The sequence below is a fragment of the Panulirus ornatus genome, chromosome 47 (assembly GCF_036320965.1).
Source record: "Panulirus ornatus isolate Po-2019 chromosome 47, ASM3632096v1, whole genome shotgun sequence".
Lineage (NCBI taxonomy): Eukaryota > Metazoa > Arthropoda > Malacostraca > Decapoda > Palinuridae > Panulirus > Panulirus ornatus.
In genome coordinates this window covers 2,205,569-2,227,986 of record NC_092270.1, presented here as the reverse complement: position 1 = coordinate 2,227,986, position 22,418 = coordinate 2,205,569, and the positions used below count along the sequence as shown (strand labels likewise).

At 47.5% G+C, this 22,418-nt stretch overlaps 1 protein-coding gene across 5 annotated transcripts in view; it reads left to right on the top strand.

Annotated features, from left to right (window-relative positions):
* Positions 1-2,236: 2,236 nt before the first annotated feature.
* The window catches only part of LOC139763427 (uncharacterized), a 40,248-nt gene continuing 20,066 nt past the window's right edge, over positions 2,237-22,418 (top strand). For 2 of the 5 annotated variants that reach the window (XM_071689461.1, XM_071689458.1), the window contains exon 1: positions 2,237-2,374. The gene's annotated coding sequence lies outside the window, so the exon portion shown is untranslated. The remainder of the gene's footprint in view (positions 2,375-22,418) is intronic. The other 3 variants (XM_071689460.1, XM_071689457.1, XM_071689459.1) reach the window with 2 other exon arrangements.

Here is a 22,418-nt window from a genome sequence, read left to right as displayed (position 1 = left end):
TATCCTAACTCCGATCCGCAGCTGTCGTGCGCCCACAGCTTTCCCCAGTGGTGACGGGGTGACGGAGGGATTAGCGGATGTGGTCCTGTTGTGGCCAACAGTACACAGCACAACCCCATCAACACGACGCTACGATCCCTCACCACGAGACTACGAACAATAGGCACAATGGCCTGGCCTTTGACCTAAAGCTTTCTAGGGGTCAGGTTATAGGTTGATGATGGTGCCGTCGTGCTCAGGGGATTAATTCATTCACATCTACATCACTTACTATTTTTTTTTCACTGTCAATGATCTTGCCGCGAACGAATGGCGTCATCTCCAGGAGAATTCTTTCAACACATGGTTACAACAGGATACAAGGAAACCAGGTCTCACCTGCTGTTCCGCTACTCGCTGTGTCTTCCAGGTACAGCATCCGGCTGTTAGTCTTGTATGCTGTATTGCTGTTATGCTGCCTCAATTGTACTCTGGGATGATTCTCCTTCTTTACTGGCGTCCAGGGGGTAACCAGAGATCTGGAAAGGAGGAGCCAGTCAGTCATCAAAAGACTTACTTCGCTATGTAGAAAAAAGGCAGAGATGATATACAGGTTGAGTCGTATGTGACCCGACAGTGACCTGACTACTGAAGGTCAAAACAAGGTTTTCTTAAGTTCAGGGACAAAGAGACGTCAACACTCAAGGTGGCGTTATGACAAGGCAGATCCATATGGGTCTTGCTTCCACTCTAATTCTTGTTGTACTGGTTGACCTTTACCTCTCATCCTTCATCCTTGACCTATCACACACACACACACACACACACACACACACACACACACACACACACACACACACACACAAACATATCTATCTAGGATCCCGACCCACTCCCATATACATCTAACCCCAAACCATCACAGCTGAACAATCTGTCTTAATTCAGAATTCCCGTCACATATTCACGTTTATCGCCGTCACTGAGAGCCATATGATTATGACGGAAACATCAGTGATTGTGGTTAACTCCTTGACGACCACTGTACGATCCTTTGAGACAACGGAACAAGCCTTGACCACAACGATACAACCCTTGAGCAGGAGGGTAGAATTCTTGATAATGACAAGTTTGACCCTTGAGTACGGTGGCCTGACCGTTGACCTGACCGTTAAAAGTTTGAACACAGGTCAGGTCGTCATAACCCCAGGGTAGCACAGTCGTCCCTCCAAGATGATGAAAAAGCGGAAGATGTGGATATCACTAAAGTACCCCACTCCGTCGTTGTCTTCATCACAGGTCCCCTCACTCCACCTGTGACCCAATCAGCTCCCTACACCACAATTATCAAAGACCTATACAACCCTATTAACTCCTTAGTTCATGGTCCTATCTTCCTATCAAACATCCCAGTAACAGACTCATGCATCATAATAACCTGTTTCTTCTAACAAATTTAGTTTTTCTTTACATTTTCCTAACGTCTAATAACCTGGCCTTTACCTACCTCAATGCTAATGCTGCCCATTACTAAGTTTTCCTCTCCCTTGCTCAATAGGCTCCAAGCCTCCTCTTCCGACATCCCACTCCCACGTCTCATCCACCTACACCAGTCGCACTCCTCCAATAAATTAACATAATTAATAAGTTGGTGGGTGAGGCCCCGCCTCTCGTGGGGGGAGGGGAAAACCCCCGCGATGGCAACACCGCCGAATTAGCTAACCGAACTCTGAGAGACCTTCATTCATCCAGCCAGACACTATGCTGACCTGAAATCGATTGCGTAAGTCTGTAAGTACCTCTGTATGTACGTACCAAGCAAAGCTCAGCGGGTTCTACGTTCCTGAAGGAGATGAAAGCGGAAATTCCTACGACTGGTTATCACTACGTCCGTGTGTCATTTCTTCCAAGTTTCTTAGCATCTTTTCCTCAAGTATTACGTTTGGAAACATTCTAATTGTCATTATAGGGTAATTATTGTATCAAAATGTAATGCAACAAATGGCAAGGTGGATAATATTAACCACTGCTGACATTAAGAGCGTCGGTAAGGTATTTTCCATCAGCTTCCCGGAGGCACTAGCGTGCGAGAACTAATCAAAAATTGATTTTACACCGAAGAAACTTGAAGCGTGTGTCAATACCGTGAATGGCTTGCTCTCCCTCCCCGGCTCGTTCCGGGATGGAGCATAGAAAACGGAGATCTGCGTAGAAGTACGAGGGGAGACTCGCGCAGGCTTGGAACGCTTTTCCTCCGCTGCTGAACACTGACAGAGGCAGACTGCGAGGTGCCTTACCACAGTGACCTGGTGCGTGGCTGCGAGAACCGCCTCTCCCGACACCACTAACGAGCTCTCCTGACGCTGCATCGCCAGCAGGACGCACGAAAGTGAGAGTAAGTAGACCACTATATTGTACTTTGCATGTAAAGACGAAGGCACTTTCACTTTTCCTTTTGACGGCAATGACGCCAGACTGGACATTACGCTGACCACTGAAGTTAATTAAAACCCGACTATTCTTTTTTCATATGTTAACCTTCCATGTAATGATTTCTACATGTGTTGACGTAGATGCTAACCAAGCTATTCAGTTGGGATCTAAACGGTAATGTGTGTTCTAATCAAGAGTGAAAAAAGAACATCATTTATTTAAAAATGTGGAACGTTAATGAGCCAGATATACATATACATGCAACTCGTCCATAGAACAACTTGGAATTACGATCTCTATCTAAATTGCTATAGCTGCTAACCATCTCATCCCCCTACCCCCGTATCCCACACGGTATGGCAACATCACCACCCCATGTGTCCCAACAATGTGGTCCCACCACTCCCTAGTGTGTCCCTACTCGGTGTGATCCTGCCACCACCTAGTGTGTCCGTCCCTACTCAGTGTAACCCCGCCACCACCCAGTGTCTCCCCCATTCAGTGTGGTCCCGCTACCGCCCAGTGTGTCCCCACACAGCGTGGCTCCGCTACCGCCCAGTGTCCCCACACCGTGTGGCCCCGCTAACCGCCCACTGTGTCCCCACCCCGTGTGGCCCCCCTACCGCCCAGTGTCCCCACACCGTGTGGCCCCGCTAACCGCCCACTGTGTCCCCACCCAGTGTGGCCCCCCTACCGCCCGGTGTGTCCCCACACAGTGTGGCCCCGTTACCACCCAGTGTGTCACCACACAGTGTGGTCCCGCTACCGCCAAGTGTGGCCCCGCTACTGCCCAGTGTGTCCCCCATACAGTGTGGCCTCCGCTACCGCTTAGTGTTTCCGCACACAGTGTGGTCCCGCTACCGCCCTGTGTGGCCCCTCATAGTGTGGCCCCGTTACCGCCTAGTATGTCCCCACTACCGCCCAATGTGTTCCCACACAGTGTGGCCCCACTACCGCTTAGTGTGTCCCCACCGAGTGTGGCCCCACACAGTGTGGCTCCGCTACCGCCCGAGCCCCTAAGGTAATTGCAGTACGGAGGCGGAGACGAAAAATTCCTGAGCACGACAGTTTCCCTGGCAGCCGGTCGCACCGCCACGTAAAAACCTGTCGTTTCCTGGAACACCTGACCGTGGGCGGAGGGAGGAGAGGGTGATGGGGAAGAGCCGTGAGAGGTGGATGGAAGAGAGGGAAGAGAGGGAGGGAGAGAGGTGGATGACTGGGAGAGGCGGGTGGGCGTGGAGAGAGAGAGAGAGAGAGAGAGAGAGAGAGAGAGAGAGAGAGAGAGAGAGAGAGAGAGAGAGAGAGAGAGAGAGAGAGAGAGAGAGAGAGAGAGAGAGAGATAGATAGAGAGAGAGAGAGAGAGAGAGAGAGAGAGAGAGAGAGAGAGAGAGAGAGAGAGAGAGAGAGAGAGAGAGAGAGAGAGAGAGAGAGAATCTACCATAACAAAAATCACTACACTTCACCCTACCGCCCCAGCCTTTGTCAACCACCACGCAGGTCCAACACCTCACAAAAACCTACCATTAACTCTGATCAACTACCTGCAAACGACCGTCTTAGTACAGTAACCACCACGCCCGTCTCCATAACACGAGAACTGTCGTGTGAGGGAACCATCTCCTGTGAGGGAGACGAGAACCCTCTGACTGGCGTACGAATGGCCAAGAACCGAGACAGACCTCGGAGTGACCATTTCATTGTGGTGTCCATCTTCAGTCATGTTCAACTGCATCACAATAACATTCCCATGCGTTCCTCGACTAGTGCTCAACCCCTTTACAGAGTCGCCTTTTCTTCACGGGATTTCAACCATCATTTCAAGGCCAAAAAGATGAAATGATTCATGCGGCCAAATTCAAAAGCACGAAGACTTTTACTCAAACTATCATTTCACCTGCTTTCTCGCTTAATTGCTTGCATATCTATGTCAGATGGCATTATTTGCGTCTATTTATCATTACTAAATCTTTCCAGTACATCTATATTTTCCCGTATCACATGTTTCACGTGTAATACTGACAACATCCGAAAATCCCATATTGTATGTGGGCGACACACGCATGTGGCTTCAACAGACGCACGTCATGGACAACATGCGACGCACGTATCAACAGCGAGCGTATATCATCGCTTCCGAGTTACGAGTACTGAGTTACTCTATTCATCTCGCTTCTCGTCAGATCTCCTCCAACCACGGAGCGACGCAACTACACGTTGCAACCCAGTCTACCCACACGTTTACCGGCCCTTCGGAAGCGTCCTGTAGATCCACAAACACTAGGTGTGCCCAGGAGAGTCGTCCATTATCCTCCCCTTTCGACATACCGGCGATATTAATTATTCCTTTGCCTTACATTCCTGGATGAGTGTGTGTGTGTGTGTGTGTGTGTGTGTGTGTGTTCTTACCGGACTTGATTCTCGGGCCACGTAGGGTGAATGTCAGTCAGACAGGGTGGGAGGGAGGACTCAGTTACCGTTGTACTGACATCAGCATCCTCTCAACGAGTGGGGCCCCGAACACATCCTCCGAGGTATTCACACACTCACTTTACCTCCCTCCCTCTCTCTCATACTCATCCCCCTCCTCCTCTTCTTCTTCCTCCTCCTCGCTACTCTTCCCAGTTTCTTCTCCTTACCCTATTCACCTTCTTTCTCCTGATCCTGATTCCTGCTTCCTTCATCTTGTCCCTGGCGACGTGACCGGCGTGCCCTGGGATCGTGACCTGGGCAGGACTCCCACATGACGCAATCCCCGCCCCGTGAGCTTCACCCCTGCACTCCCCCCCCACTCAGACTCCCAAGGCCTCCCCAGGTTTAAGACAGTTGTTTGTATGGCTTGTTTAAGCAATCATCCCACTGCTTTGTCAGTGTCTTCATCAACTGACTCACTTACAGCCTACGTAATAACTTAATTAGCCCTATAATTCGAATTATTCAGTTGTCTCAATCATCTAAATCATTGCTGCCTAACCTGTTGTGTGGGTCCTCTGCCATCATCCAGGCCCCATCTAACCTTTACCAGGGAGCGAATCCTCCTGCCCTTCCTAATCATGGTGTCAATAATCCTCTCCTCCTTTACTATAGCGTCAGTCACCCTCCCCTCCTTTACTATGGTGTCAAAATACCTCCCCTCCTTTATCATGGTGTCAGTTATCCTCCCCTCCTCCCACCTTGTCATGGCACCAGTTGTCCTCCCCTCCTTTATCATGGTGGCAGACATCCTCCCCTCCTTTATTATACCTTTTGTTCACACGGACGTCATCGTCATCCCGCTACCCACGTATCATCATCGTCCTGCTTCCAGATAGATCGCTCGAGCAGCTTCGTGATCTGTGCTTAATCATCCAAACAACAAAACCACCATCATGAACTGCCACATTTCAATACGTTTGCCAAGTATGTTCTCGTTATGTAAATACCGTCACATTATGTGCTAGAGATGTAGAGAACGTCACAATATGTTATAGATGTGAATTATACCGTCACATTATGTTCTAGAGAATCATATACCGTCACAGTATGTGCTAGAGATGTAGAGAACGTCACAATATGTTATAGATGTGAATCATACCGTCACATTATGTTCAAGAGAATTATATACCGTCACATTATGTTCTAGAGAATCATATACCGTCACATTATGTGCTAGAGATGTAGAGAACGTCACAATATGTTATAGATATGAATATACCGTCACATCATGTTCTAGAGATGTAGAGAACGTCACAATATGTTATAGATGTGAATTATACCGTCACATTATGTTCAAGAGAATTATATACCGTCACATTATGTTCTAGAGAATTATATACCGTCACATTATGTTCTAGAGAATTATATACCGTCATATTATGTTCTAGAGAGAATTATATACCGGCACATTATGTTCTAGAGAGAATTATATACCGTCACATTATGTTCTAGAGAGAATTATATACCGTCACATTATGTGCTAGAGATGTAGAGAACGTCACAATATGTTATAGATATGAATATACCGTCACATCATGTTCTAGAGATGTAGAGAACGTCACAATATGTTATAGATGTGAATTATACCGTCACATTATGTTCAAGAGAATTATATACCGTCACATTATGTTCTAGAGAATTATATACCGTCACATTATGTTCTAGAGAATTATATACCGTCACATTATGTTCTAGAGAGAATTATATACCGTCACATTATATTCTAGATATGCAGATACCGTCATGTTACGTCGTCTAAGCTCTCGACGTACAAACACCTCATTCTTCGAACCTTAACTTTGTCCTAAATGATTGGATCATGCAACATAATTTGTTGTGGGGACGTCATGATGCGATGATCCAGTTTCGTACGGGCTAACTTTCCTTCCCTAACTAGCTGAACAACTCTGACATACTGTTTCCAGCCTTATGACGGCCATCAGTACGAGCCATAATAGCAAGACTTAAGAAAACAACGCCATAGGGTGAGACTGATCTCGACCTTAAGTCCTGAGGCACAACGGTCTATAATCGCCCGAAGAAACAAAACACGTTAGCCTGTGCGGCGAGAGAAAAGAAGACCTTAATCATACCGTCCATAAGGTTCATAACAACACGGGGCGAAAAACAACCTGAAAGCAACGCTATGACAAACTATTCTTAACTCTAAAGTCTCTTATCATTAAGGGCCAAAATAGCTTGAATCCCTGATAGACCAAGGTACTATAAACCTTGTTACGGGAACTTTGGATAATCTGCTTTGCTAGTCATTACCGCGGGCGCTCTGCTCGTGGCCAGCCAACACACTAATTTTTTTTTTTTATGCAAAACTTCAATGATACAGTTTTGATAACCTTTTGGATGATGAAGCATAATACAGCCCTAGAGCACGACGGTACGACACCTGAGCACGACGGTACGATACCGTGGGCACGACGGTACGATACCCTGAGCACGACGGTACGATACCCTGAGCACTACGGTACGGTACCCTGGGCACGACGGTACGATACCCTGAGCACGACGGTACGATACCCTGAGCACGACGGTACGATATCCTGAGCACAACGGTACGATACCTGGGTATGATGGCCTGCCCTCTTGACCTGACCCCCTTAGGTGTGTGTGTGTGTGTGTGTGTGTGTGTGTGTGTTTATCATCACACAAGACCCGTGTCAATCATCATCATCACGGGGCGCCGTCGTCCACACTTCAGTCCACTGCTCATCTCGCCCCCACGGGTCCGCCACGGGTTCTGGCGCGGGGAGAAGACTCATGCCTCCTCACGTCCCTCCCCCACACTTTTCTTGCCCTGGCTTCCTTTCAAGTCCCCTTGTTTCTGATACCACCCCCCCTCTCCCCCCAGCCATCCACCTTCCTCTGGCTTCACGGAACTGGTGGGCGATAGCATCATCGCAGCCTCCTACGATGCCCGGCTTTAAAGGCGATTATCACGTCCCATTCCAGTCTTCCCTCCCCGGAGTGTGTGTGTGTGTGTGTGTGTGTGTGTAGGAAAGGGGGCGGCAGGTCGAAGTGGTTTCTCCTTTCAATCCTTGATCCTTTAGATCTTCACCAGAGTCTCTATTCTCTTTTCCCCTGGAGAAGAGACCAATTTGCTTCCAGGATCGAATGCAAGTCGTATATATCCTAATTCCTTTCTCGCAGGAAGGTGGAATGTGTTCAAGGGTCGTACCGTCGTCCTGAAGTCGTACCACTGTCCTCAGGGGTCGTACTATCGTGTTCTAGTTATACCCTTGTGCTCAAGGGTCGTACCGTCGTGCTCAACACACCTCCACTGTTTATGGAAGGTAATCACTCGAAGGGTGAGCAACACATACCTCGCCTTCCTCACAATCCTTCTCGCACAGTCTGCAGCTGATCCGCTCTGGTATGATGTCAACTTTAAGGTCCCTTGCATACCGTGTGGTGTGTGTGTGTGTGTGTGTGTGTGTGTGTGTGTGTGTGTGTTTAAACACATAAAACATACGGTGCATATATACACAAGGTTAAGCGTCGGGGCAACGCGAGTGCAAAACTCTCTTTCTCTCTCCCAGCAACACACAAACAGTAAATCACACACTCAGGCCATAAAAAAAAAATGTTCCCGACCTTACTTACGTTTCCCCGCCCTACATTACTGCCTCAGCAGCACCGGACACGCCAGTGATTCTCGTGTACATATAGATTGGCTCTAGAGGATTATTGGCTGGGCAATCAAACAGATCATAATGCAGAACTGGACTGATGAATAAATGCACAGTGCTATGGACAGCCTGCGCTCTCTCCCTCCCTGACCCAGTGTGTGTGTGTGTGTCATCAGCTAGACCACTCGCTCCCTAACCTGGGTTCAGTGACCCATAAAGGAGGGGGAAGGGTTACGTGAACCTCCACGAGAGGGTACATGAGATACATTTCGAGGAGCCGAGGGTATACTGCTACTGGGCTGAATGTGAGCGTTGCCCAAGGCTGCATTATTCTGGCAAGATTCATCACCATAGAATCAAATGATGATAAACATATAAGTTACCAATTAGGCGAGGGTAGGTAATGCCTTAACGCTGAGGTCAAGGGGTATGCATAATGAATTTCACGATCCACTGAACTATGTCGTAATGTTCCAAGTAGGAGCACATCAGGGACCTTAATGTATAAGATGCCATTGGTTAATACACTGAGTGATCAAGCAAAATGAAGCACCACTGATAACATCAATTCAGTGTGACCCCACCGTAAAATACACTGCCCAACATTACAGGGGGAGGGGTCATGTTTCCACCCATGTTTCCACTGTTGTATGAGGCATGTTCAAACTCATCACTGTCTTGCTCCCAGTAATACTAGTTCATACAAGTGGGGATTTGTGACAAATTCTGTATTTTGTTTTGCGCAATTTTTTGACATCTAAAGATGGTTGAAAACAGTTAAGTCGCCAATTTGTCACAGCTATTATTATCTTGGGTGCACGAGAAAGACACCTGTTTGAAAATGGTTGAAACTTGACGATGCAAAGGCCATTTGTGTGTGTGTGTGTGTGTGTGTGTGTGTGTGTGTGTGTGTGTGTGTGTGTGACATGTGAACCCCTACAGAATAGCCAAAAGTTGGTGAAAACAAACTTGATAAAACTATTACTCACCACCATGACTACTAAATCAATTACCATCATCATCACTATCACTCACCATCACCATCACTCACCATCATGGCCAGTATCACCATCATGTTCATCATCACACCATCATCTTTATTGTATCAATCTCGCTGGAAAATATTTTACGATGAGTTTTGTCAACACTAATAGGAATAAAGTGGATGAATGGCACAAAAAAAAAAGAGAAAAAATTTTTGTGACGCTTAAAAATGGTCGTCATAAATTGTTCCATCGCCATTATGTGGGGTACGGTGTGGGCTGAGACGTCTTTGTGCCAAGTTTCATGAACTTGGTCTACAACATGGCCAAGTTACGGTGAACAAAAAAAAGTGCTCCTGTGGTGACCTTTAAGTTCAAAAAAAGAGGAAAACATAATCCATATGTGTATAGCATGGGGCAACTACATCGTCCTAGACTTCCTGAATATACTGGCTGAATGATTACATTCATTTTTAATGAACTCTGACGCCAGTGGAATAGCAGTAATGACTCGAATCACAAATTCATCACGAGCATTGTACCAGGCCTGTTAGGGAGGTATAGCATGTCGTCCCAACTGTACATGGAGAACAGCCCAAAATATGTCGTAATGGGTAGTGAGAACTCTGACCTCACAGGCTCCCTTAACACTACTTAATATGATTCAGTGGAGTGGTGGGGCCCTAACCCCTGACCTATGTCCCTTATCTCTGACCTGTGTCCCTTAATCCTTATGTGTGTGTCCCTTCACCCCCATTTACGTCCCTTGCCCCTCATCTGTGTCCCCGTCCCTCATCTGTGTTCCCCATTCTTCACCCCTTACCTGTGTCTCTCTCATGCCTCACTGTGCCTCATCCCTTCAGCATGTTCCTCATCTGTGTCCCTCACCCCCACCCATGTATCATCGCCTCACCTGTGTCACCCCCTCACCTAGGTCCACATGCAACACATGCCCCTCTCCGTGCGTCCCCGCCCTCCGTTCCTGGCGTTCCTCCACCTCAACTCCCAGCCAGCCAGGCCGCAGATCCACTTGTTGCTTATTGATTTTTGTCGTCATCGTCGTTACCACGGCAGCTGATCATTGATTTCTGGCCCTAACGACAGACCCGGACCCCCTTTGTTTACCTTCGCAACTGGCTGTACCGTAGGGTCTGTCGTGGCCACGGGTTTGGCCGGTTTATCTACGTTCCCGTTGGTCTACCTGGGGGGGGGGTGTCTGATGTAGCTACAGACCTGGCCCCCTCCGTTTACGTCCCTGTTGCTCTATCCAGCATCTGTTGTGGCCACAGACCTGGCCCTTCTATTTACGTCGCCATTGTTCGTCTATCTCGGATCTGTTGCAGCTACAGACCTGACCCCTCTTTCTATCTCCCCCTCTCGTTATTCTAAAATAACCTATTTGAAGATATAAAAAGAATATATAACAAAAGGAGCTTTTATTCCTGTTTCTACTGACGGGATATTCAACTAACGTTAATCCAGATGAATAAAGATCTGTCAAAAGTAAATACTCGTGTTTGGTATCGTCACAAGTGAAAAGGGGGGAGGGAGAGAGTCGTGGTGGTGGTGGTGGTGGTGTGGGAATGTTGGGGGTGGCGTAGGTTTGTTGGTGGTGGTGTAGGTATGGTGATAGGGCGACACACAGTGAGGTATACATAGGACGAGGGCTGTGCCCAACTGGTCGATCCTGGTCAAGCAGCAACCACTCCACCTTCTCTCCCCCTCCTTCCTATCTCCCTCTGCCACCACCCTCTCCCTCCTTGTCTACCGTCCTCCACCATCGTGCCTTCCCTCCCCATCACACCTCCTATCGCCCATCCATCCTCCTCACCACAAAGACATCCGCCAGAAATAACCTCATGTTATTCTCTCTCGTCTGCAATCTAGTTGTAGACACTTCTGTGCCACTCCAGGGACACAGACTCCCACCTCCCCCTCCTCTGTACCATTCTGACACACTCCCATTACAGAGACTCCCCTCCCCTGCTCTGTGCCACTCCCTCACACTCTCTCCCCGATTGAGACATCACCCTCATGTTGTGACTCACTCCCTCACACTATTCATACCCATGACCACCCATCTGTCGTCATCATTTTCCATATACTAGATCAGATTACTGTATCTCCATTAAATACCATCATCCATGTGTTTCCCACTGCCTTCATCTCATCATACATTCCTTGTAAACACAATCATTCCGTTCAAATGACTCATCAATGTCATTTACCAAGTAGATATTAACCCACATCGTTTTTATCCATTCCCTACAAGCAGTATTTCCTTTTGGCATCATAATCCACTTTATTCATTCCATCATGCTTACTCAGCCTATCATGCTCATAGGCTATCATGCTTACTCAACCAATCATACTCATCCACCCAATCATGTTCATTCACTTATTACCCAGCAATGGCCGCTCCTTTCCCCACACCTGCATAAGCACCACAACTTTCGCATGTTTTTCAAACCCTCACAAAAGCCGCTGGGAATAATTGAACATCTGCGAAGCAACATGGAAAAGCTCTTCGATCTGGACTGCGTTGTGGCATGTCATCGGATTCCCCAACAATCGCTTTCCAGTATATTCTTAAAGGCAGTCAAGGCTTACAAATCCCGAGAAGAGAGAGGAGGATGTATCACAGAGCGAGGCGCGGATGATGAACAGCCATGCACTACGTTCTTAAGTATGTTTCAGTGGCCCTTCAAGGGTTGGGCTCTGACCCATCATATTCAAGGGCTGTTCCACCGGGACCAAGGGAGGATTTATCGACCAACCGTGATCGGGTGACACACTTAATCCTCCAGCCACCTTCAGCGCCGTCCATGGCGGAGGCAGAGTTCGGAGTTCAGGACCGAATTCCAACTTGGGCAATTAACGTCCTTCATACGTCGCCAGACCTGGAAACATACTCCCTCCAACTCAAGCAAACTTCTGGTGCCGCCGCCAGAAGTTGTAATGAGAGAGAGAGAGAGAGAGAGAGAGAGAGAGAGAGAGAGAGAGAGAGAGAGAGAGAGAGAGAGAGAGAGAGAGAGAGAGAGAGAGAGAGAGAGAGAGAGAGAGAGAGAGAGAGAGAGAGAGAGATGGTGGTGGTGGTGGTGGTGGTGGGGTACACACAGGATAAGTCCCTCATAATAATGGTTATAAGGGCATCACTGCCACGGACAGCTGCAACCAATTTTCCACATGAGAGATGAGCCAGCTAATGTGTTCACCGATTGCAATTTTTTTTATAAGTCATGGTCTACTGAAAAATCAAGTAAAATATCCAGTTTGTGCGACACTCTGCAGTTCTTTGCCTGCGCCTGTGGACAAGTGCCAAATTATTTTAGTCTCACCTAAAATCGTTCGATTACAATTTTCCTTGAAGGAAAATAACTATAAGAAAATGATATTCTTTGGGATACTTAGACTAACAGTAACTACGCGTATTCTACAGTTCAATCCAGATAAACACTAGACAAACACAAACCAAAGCAGTGCGTCATATAAATATATCATCCCTATAGGTAATATATATAGAACATATAAGATCCATTCAATATATGAACATCCTCATACCTACAGCCACCCTCCTAGGATACTGTTCATCGTAGATGATTATTCTGATTTACAACAGCGGCTACATGCGATGTTACCTAAACCATTATGTATATATATATATATATATATATATATATATATATATATATATATATATATATATCAGAGAGAGGATTATGAATATTTGAATGTAAAGTATAAGTATCAACAACTTGCTCCAAGGTTAACTCGTTGTAAAACACGAATATTACGATATACAGTACGTATCATTAAGAACAACACTAGGTCTACATATTTACTCAGATCTCCGTAGGCAGCGAGCCAGGGTGTATTGCATCGTTAACAAGCTAGACGGAGTAAAACATCAATGAGAACACTCTCGCCCGCAAAGGAGCCCACCTTACCCTTATCCTTAGTGAAATGCAAGAGAGAGAGAGAGAGAGAGAGAGAGAGAGAGAGAGAGAGAGAGAGAGAGAGAGAGAGAGAGAGAGAGAGAGAGAGAGAGAGAGAGAGAGATCGGTGCGGATCATCCATGCAACATTGGCTCATCTGATTCTCTTACTGACGCCTACAGTAGCTCGTCCTACACTCTCCTGCTTCACGATGGCCAGAACAAGTGAGGCACCTGGTCTCTCCCTGCTGCAGGAACTATGGGAAATACAACTTTTCTCCCGGCATTACGTTACAGTGGAAGATACAATAATGCAGTAGATGAAACATTACGACGGTAGATATCACGTTGCGAGATACATAACTGTATTACAATGAAATATTATTGAGGCGGGTAATACATCAGGATAAGATGCAGTGCTGTAGTGCATTAAACATTATGGCAAATGATTATATGAAATTCAGATACATTACTACAGTTCATAAAACACTATTATAATACATAACTGTCGTACGTAACTAAGATGCATTACTGTGGTACATAACTAATATATGTATCACTGTAGTACATATCTAAGATACACTACTGTAGTACATAACTAAGATACATTACTGTAGTACATAACTAAGATACATTACTGTAGTACATGAATAAGATACATTACTGTAGTACATAACTAAGATACATTACTGTAGTACATGAATAAGATACATTACTGTAGTTCATAACTATGATATACTACTGTAGTACATAATACATAACTCTGGCAGATAACACATATCTATTACCGCAGGACATAATGCGCTACGTCATGAGAGGAAACGTGTGAAGATGACTGACAGAATCTCATACAATTTCTCTGCGAAAGACACTACGCTTCTGTATGCATGTCAGACGCAGGGACACCACTAAGAATGCATCATCCCGAGTGGCGTTGAAGACAGCTCCCTTACTGTAGGAAAGAGACGAAGAACATTTTTGGGAGCTGCGGTCCATGATCATAAACACCAAACGGAGCACTGATGTTGCAAATGAAACAATTACTTCGGGAGATAAATGATAATAATAAGAAAAAAAAGAATGAGCCGAGACTATAGCCCCGTGGGGGTGTCTGGCTGAAGACGGAGCTACGGGCTGGGGGGGAAAAAAAGAGAGGGGGGAAAAAAAAAGAGAAGCTTTAAGTCAAGGAATAGACAAGGTAGTATTGGTAGTAGGGCATGGCTGCTCGTCCTTTGGATCCCTGCACAGAAGAACTGCTCTGGGAACCAGCCAGATAAACATCAGTAATTCTCATATTTCTGCGGCAAAAAACAGCTCAGCGGATCGTCTCCTCGTTTGTTCTTTTTCTGACAGCAGGTGTTCGATGTGCATCATATCGTTTAGGAATATATCGAGAAATTTTAAAAGGTTACTGACTCGACATATAGCAGTGGATACATGACCAGCAGTCCTGCAGACTGCATTCCAGGTCTAATTTAGGGCCACGGTGTGGGGAATGTAGGGGAGGGGTTAGTTCATGGCCGTCTCTGAGGTAGGCACCAGTGATTTAGGGCCGTGGAGGGTGCAGGTCTAGATCATTTAGGGTCGCAAGGGTAAGGGGTGAGGAGGAGGAGGAGGAGGAGGAGAGGAGGGCAAGTGATGGTGGTTTATGACGTCAATGAAGACAGGTAACACCAATGCAGGGGAACTTCCAGGCCAAGGTTGAGTCACATGTTTTTGTTGTCGTTCCCTCTTGAGGGCGATCACACACACACACACACACACACACACACACACACACACACACACACACACACACACACCTTTGAGCACGACGACGATACGACCCTTGAGAACGACGACAATAGGACCCTTGAGAACGACGTTTAGGGTCGTTCTTTGACCGGTAAAGGCAGTATAGGATTGTAGTTCAGACACGCGAAGGAAGTTCACTGTGGAGAGGGAGAGTTTCGAGCTGTTGAAAACAGGTGTCCACAGTTTACGAGTCTGGTGAGAGTAGGTGAAGGCGGTTTATGTGTTTGGTGGGAGTAGGTTAAGGCAGTTTACGAGTCTGGTGAGAGTAGGTTAAGGCAGTTTACGAGTCTGGTGAGAGTAGGTTAAGGTAGTTTACGAGTCTGGTGAGAGTAGGTTAAGGCAGTTTACGAGTCTGGTGAGAGTAGGTTAAGGCAGTTTACGAGTCTGGTGAGAGTAGGTTAAGGCAGTTTACGAGTCTGGTGAGAGTAGGTTAAGGCGGTTTACGAGTCTGGTGAGAGTAGGTTAAGGCAGTTTACGAGTCTGGTGAGAGTAGGTTAAGGCGGTTTACGAGTCTGGTGAGAGTAGGTTAAGGCGGTTTACGAGATTGGTGAGAGTAGGTTAAGGCGGTTTATGAGTTTGGTGGGAGCATGTGTCCACAGTTTACGAGGCAGATGGGAATACGTGGAGGCTGTTTAGGACATACTTACAGCAGGTGAAAATGGTATAAAACCCCACATTGGAGGTATGGTAGGGAGGGGAGGGAGGCATGCAGGTAGGGGGCAGACGAGAGAGAGAGAGAGAGAGAGAGAGAGAGAGAGAGAGAGAGAGAGAGAGAGAGAGAGAGAGAGAGAGAGAGAGAGAGAGAGAGAGAGATGGAAGCCCTCTTGGGGGCAGGTGGAGCACTGTCTGTGGCCGCAGGGGCTGCGTACTGGCGGCCGACTCCTGCACAGGTGGACGAGAGTTCTCCCTGGGGAGCGGTTCAGAGGTCAGATGCCCCGCCTGTGTACATAATTCATACAATAGTGCAACTCCCTCCCTCCCTCCCTGCCTCTTAGAGGCACGCCTACTACCTCCTTACAGTCACAGACTGTTACATAATAATTTGCCTCTGATATTCATCCAGCGATTCGAAGTCGCTTTCTAAGTACATACTGGATCATTTCCTTCACATGTGGCACAATAACCTGCAAACTGTGTTTCTCATACTACCCTCTTAAATCATCAGACGTCACTGTAGATTACCTTAAGTCAGCTCCTTTTCCCAGGAGACTTCCCGCTCGATGCAACAACTGAGTGGAGAGAACTTCGTGGTTACTGACGGTAATTCACGACGGCTAATTCGAGGAGTGTCACCGATTGCACGTACGTTCACAAGTACATTCGCAAAGATCAAAGACTATGGCTCCCAGGATCGAGCCCTGTGGTACGCCACTGGCGAATTCAAATAATTTCGAGAAGGATTCCACGACAACTGTTCTATAAATAATCCCTACCACTAGGGTAATCTTGTATGCGACAACGTAGTATTCTAATTATTCCAGCCTCTCATACGGAACATTATCAGATGTTCTATAACAGTCCAGATGCAAACAATCCACCCAACCTCCACTTTCGGTCTACAACAGAGCTCACTCTCTCGTAGAAATCTAAGAAGTTTGTTACACATGGCCTCTCCTTGGCAGGAAGTCGGCCCTTTGCTTTCCAATCACCTTTTCCAGTGCCTTACAGACCACACTCGTCAGGGAGATTGGTCTGTGGTCCAGCAGCACCTCCTCGTCCACTCCCCTGGCACTCAACCTTATGTGTGTGTGTGTGTGTGTGTGTGTGTGTGTAAGATGCTGCCTGCGTATCTACCCACCATCACAAGAGCCACACAAGTACTTTGCATCACACGAAACGCACGTAAGACTACATAAAAAAAAGTCAGTATCTTTACCCATGTGCGGACAGAGCCACCACAAGGCCTTCCATATACCATTGTAGTCAACCCCACGTCCCGTCACTTTCACGCTTCGTCACCTTCATATGAATATTGGTTGTGGTGGAGTGAGGGGCAGGCAGATCACAGCCTCAGTCCGGGAAGGGGACAACCCCGTGGTGAAGCTGGTAGACAGACGTTAAAAAGAGGACCCCACCCAACAGAAGGGAACATAAGACCACCTTGTGAGAACCCGTCTCACGACGCAGATCCTGAGCCTCGGCAATGGTGGTGTACAGGTAATCGCGGTCAATGCTTCAGATGTCCTCATGTCCTTCTTCGCGCCAGTGTTCACCAAGAACGGGAGTAGTGCAGTCGTAAAATAAGAGATAAAGATACAACCACGCGAACAAGAGGGGTATGGATTCTCTATCAATCTCCAAAATACAACAGATATCTACCTATGAAGTACGATAAGACTGTCATGATATCTTGAGAGAGAGACGCATACTCTGTTATCCAGGCAGTCGACGGTTACTTGAATATGCATACGCTTACGTCACAGAGAGACACGATGCAATGGGGTCAAGAACCGGTGGAGGGACGATCCAGGGTGTTCACCCCCGTGCACTTGTAGGGGGGAAGGTGGGGGGGGGGTCCTTTTCCTGGCTGTGAGGGATGGGATGGGAGGTAGGATGGCTGAGAGGGATGGGATGGGAAGTAGGATGGCTGAGAGGGATGGGATGGGAAGTAGGATGGCTGAGAGGGATGGGATGGGAAGTAGGATGGCTGAGAGGGATGGGATGGGAGGTAGGATGGCTGAGAGGGATGGGATGGGAAGTAGGATGGCTGAGAGGGATGGGATGAGAGGAGGATGGCTGTGAGGGACGGGATGGGAGGAAGATGGCTATGAGGGATGGGTTGGAGAGAGAGGAGGATGGCTGTGAGGGATGGGATGAGAGGAGGATGGCTATGAGGGATGGGATGGGGGCGGGACGGGTGAGACCTCAATACGGGACCAATATTCTCGCAGGCCAGAACCTTTCCAGGTAAGGTAGGCCCGTGGTCCACATCCACCATACCTACTGCCGGGTCCTTGTACGTGGCGACCGTGACCTTACTCTTCTTACGTATATGATCCACGTACAGGAGGATCAGACTAATGGCCTGTCTCAAGTGAACTGCTGGTTACATTTAAGACCTCACGAACGTCACCATGAGCATGATCTATTCAGGACAAAGAGTTCTGTTTATCTTCGCACTATCTTCAGACGGGCGAGGTAGAGACGCTCTGGGCAAAACGATTCTGCAGTAATGAGCCTCGCGTCCAGATCATCGAACTCACGGTAAATTTACTGACGCATTTATGGATGGCTCTATATATCTGGGTCATCTTAACAACCAATAACTTTCCTCAACATCGGGATGACGATGAAACACGGCATTGTTATCGCTGCTCACACTACGTAACTTTATGGTAATGAAGCCAGCTGCGTCCGTACCAGTAAGGACAAGTGTCCTTCAGCACAGTCTCCGCAGTGACGTCACAGAGATGGCGGCCAAGTGTCAAAAACAGCTGCGGGGGTCGCGTGATGCCCTCTGGTGGCCGATCCACGCAGCTCCTTTGCAGATCCAAGACTAGCGGTGTCAGGTTTCGTGACGTCAGGCCGAGAGGTTCGATGAGTCACTGCCTCGGGTGTTGAGTACAGTGGGTAAAAGAGCGACCCCGGACGATCGGGGAGGGGAGTGGGCTGGGCTGGGAGATTAATCACCGACTGAAGGGTGGTGAGTCCCGAGGGGTGCGCTGTCGCGTCCTTCCTCCACCGGGCGGTGCCTGTCCTCACCCGAGGTCGCCACTCTGGCCTCGGCAGCCTAGCCAAGCACAGGACAGACAGACGGTAAGGCTGGCCACGTACGGGAGGGGCAGCGGAGTGCCGGCCACGGACGGAAGGGCCAGCCACGTCGTGAGGGGGAGGAGTAAGGGTCAGGAGGAGGAGTAGCCAAGTACAGGACTGGGGAAAGGGCTGGAGGTGAGCGGGGAAAGAGATGAGGAGGACGACTGAAGAGGAGCTAGTGGAGGGTCGAGGAGTACGTGGGAGGATCAGATAGCGGGAGACCTGATGGTCCAAGACCAGGTTATCTACCAAGACACTACACCTAACAAGCGGAAGAAGAGCAAAAAAGGACGTCCCTGCCCATCTTTTCTCCCCAGGTCAACTGCTAGAAAGAAAAAGGAATTTAATGGACATGTAGGTGGAGGAGGGGAACCCATACTGCCATGGAAATTCTACAGGGCAGTGTGGAAGGGAAAAAGAAAGTTTCCTACCAATTTGGTGATCGCGGCACAAGGGGCTGGATTCTGAGAGAGAGAGAAAGGCGGGGTTGAAAGACAACTGATAACCATCATCATTTACTTGATATTGCATATGACCGAGGTATTTGTCTAGTCTTGATTTGTCCTTATTAATGGCCTTTGCATTTAGAACATCTGCAAGTAGAAAAACATTAGCCCACGTTGCTCTTATTTTCATTTTATCTCCACACTGTTGTTTCTGATTACAGCATCGCTGTGTAAAGTGAAGAAACATTCGTATTACTTATGATGATGAAATTGTTTTATATTCTGAGAACTTCATTTTTTTCTTATCTCGTCAGGGTCTGATCATTTTTGAGTCTTTTTTCGTAAGAATTATTTCTGCGTGAGGTGAATTAGTTTGGCTGCTCTTCTTTGAATTAGTTCTTCTTTTCCCTCATCTCTGATCGAATCTGGTGACCAGAAGTGAAGAGAATACTCCAAGGGAGGGCTGACAAGTCCTTTATAAAGGACGAGCACTGTATTTGTTTGGGAGGGCTGAAGAGAGGGCTGGGGGGGGGGGGGTGAGCTGGAGGAGGGCTTGGGGTGAGCGGAGGGAGGGCTTGAGGACTGGGGGAGGGCTGGCCTGGGGGAGGTCTAGCCTGGGCAGCAGGAGAGGACGAGGGACGGAGCAGCACCGCCAACTCCCAACGGCCCGCCACTACCCTCCAGCAGCGTTGCTACCTACACCGCAAAATCGAATTCAGTCGCCCCTGCATTTCGTTAACTGTTCTCCACGTCATCCGTTGCATATTCCACGGCGATTAATCACATGACGGGAATTGAATATGCAGCCACAGGTGGGTCAAGAGACAGCAAAATGCGTTCCCCTGAGACTGTGAGGCAATGGCGACGATGACAGAGGAATGGGGAGAACTCACGCGAACTGTCGGGCTGCATTGATTTATTTGATGGATGGGGAGGGTGTTGACTGTATTTTTGACAGACCGGAGGCGCGCAGACACTAAATGACAAGGTTGTCAAGGCTCAGTAACTCCTACGTTGTTACCAAGATAATAGACCATAAAGAATTAGGTGGGGTAGGGATAAGAACATACCAACTCGCCCTCCGCATCATCTGAGGGGACGGAGTAGCAGATGCCTTCCACGATATCGTAAGCATCTCAGAGGTATCATCAGTTTTTGGTCCAGATATTCCCCCCGATTCTCGGAGTCAGAAGCTCTGGCAGGGCAGATTGCATCTCGGCTGCACATTGCTGCAGCAGTCTGGTCTATCAGCAAGTATGACGCAAACCACCTCACTACTACTACTACTACTGCCACTGCCGCCGCCACTACCACATAACTAGGTTCAACTATGACGCAAACTCCACCACCACCAATCAAACAGGTGCAACTCCCTAGCCTTCACAGGATTTCCAGCACATCGTGTGTCATGCAGAAAAAAGAGTAGCGAAGCTCCAAAACAGAAAAGAAAATCACAGATGATAATTAAAGATGGATGGTGATGATGATCCTCCATGCGATAAGCGAGGCTGATAAATGAGAGAAGAAGAAGACTGGAAAAGCATAGCTCACATTCCAGCCAGGACTGCCAGGTAGAAGCAGGTGTTTTGACAAGATCAGCTCCTTGCCAGGTAACAGGTTCAGGAGAAGCCGCGCCAATGACACCCCTGCGAGGGGCTCACAACACACTACAACCCCAACACAAGATAAACGTTTCCACGTGGCTTTTTTGCCTTATTAAATTACTCCAGTGTAGCGAGTGCCAGCATCCAGCCAGCATCCCCCCCGCGGGTGATACCAATGTACACCACAGGTGGCGTGACTTACCCCCATATAATGGTACAGTAATTGGTTGCTACTCAATCAGGCTCAGGGAGACCTGCAGAAGCTCCGATAAACACTTGATTATTGCCATTACCAGCCACCGCCCCTCCCTTACCTTACCCTACCTTACGGGGCTCCCCAGGCCTCCCCCAGAAGATCTGGCCTGCCACCGCCCCCTCCCTTAGCTTACCCTACGTTATCGGACTCCACAGTCCTGTTCCAAGTTCAGATCTGACACCATCACCACCCCTCTCCCTTACCCTACGTTATGGGGTTCCAATCCCTGCCCCAGTGTCTAGCCAGCCACCCATCGATCCTCCCCTTACCTTACCTTACCTTACCGTACCTTACTTACGAAGCTCCCTGTTCATGCCCCAAGCCCTGGCCAGGTGTTTGAACAAGAAGAATCCCTTACATTAAAATGTAATATAGATCATTTCTAAATACCAATCTAAGAGACAAATTATATGAAGTGAATCTCAAATAAGATCTTTGAATGTAAAGTTGTGGAAGTAACACTGATGGTTGTGATACAGTGGCTGGGAGGACGGTGGAGGTGTTGTGGTTGTTCTTGTTTCTGTGGTAGTGGTTGTTGGACCTTCCTGGCCCAATATATATATATATATATATATATATATATATATATATATATATATATACAGAGAGAGAGAGAGAGAGAGAGAGAGAGAGAGAGAGAGAGAGAGAGAGAGAGAGAGAGAGAGAGAGAGAGAGAGAGAGAGAGAGAGAGAGAGAGAGAGAGAGAGAGAGAGGGTTAGGTGTTACTGGCCCCGCCTGCATTGGTTATACTGCTAGTTGGAAGGCCACCTTTGGCACGGCTTAATCATCAGCTGACGAAACACTTGTACTGTCACGTCAATACACATTCTCGCCCCGAAGGAGTTCCTCTCCCTGCTTCAGATTGTAGCGCAGCCTTGAAACTGCAGGAGCCCTTAACACGGAAACTGGGGTAATCATCTAGTTATAAAGACGATAACAGAATACTACTACCACTTGTAGTAATAATGGTAATAATAATAATAACGATAAGAATAATCATGGTAATAATAATAATAATAATAATAATAATAATAATAATAATAATAATAATAATAATAGTAATAACAACAACAACAACAACAACAACAACAACAACAATAATAATAATAATAATGATAAT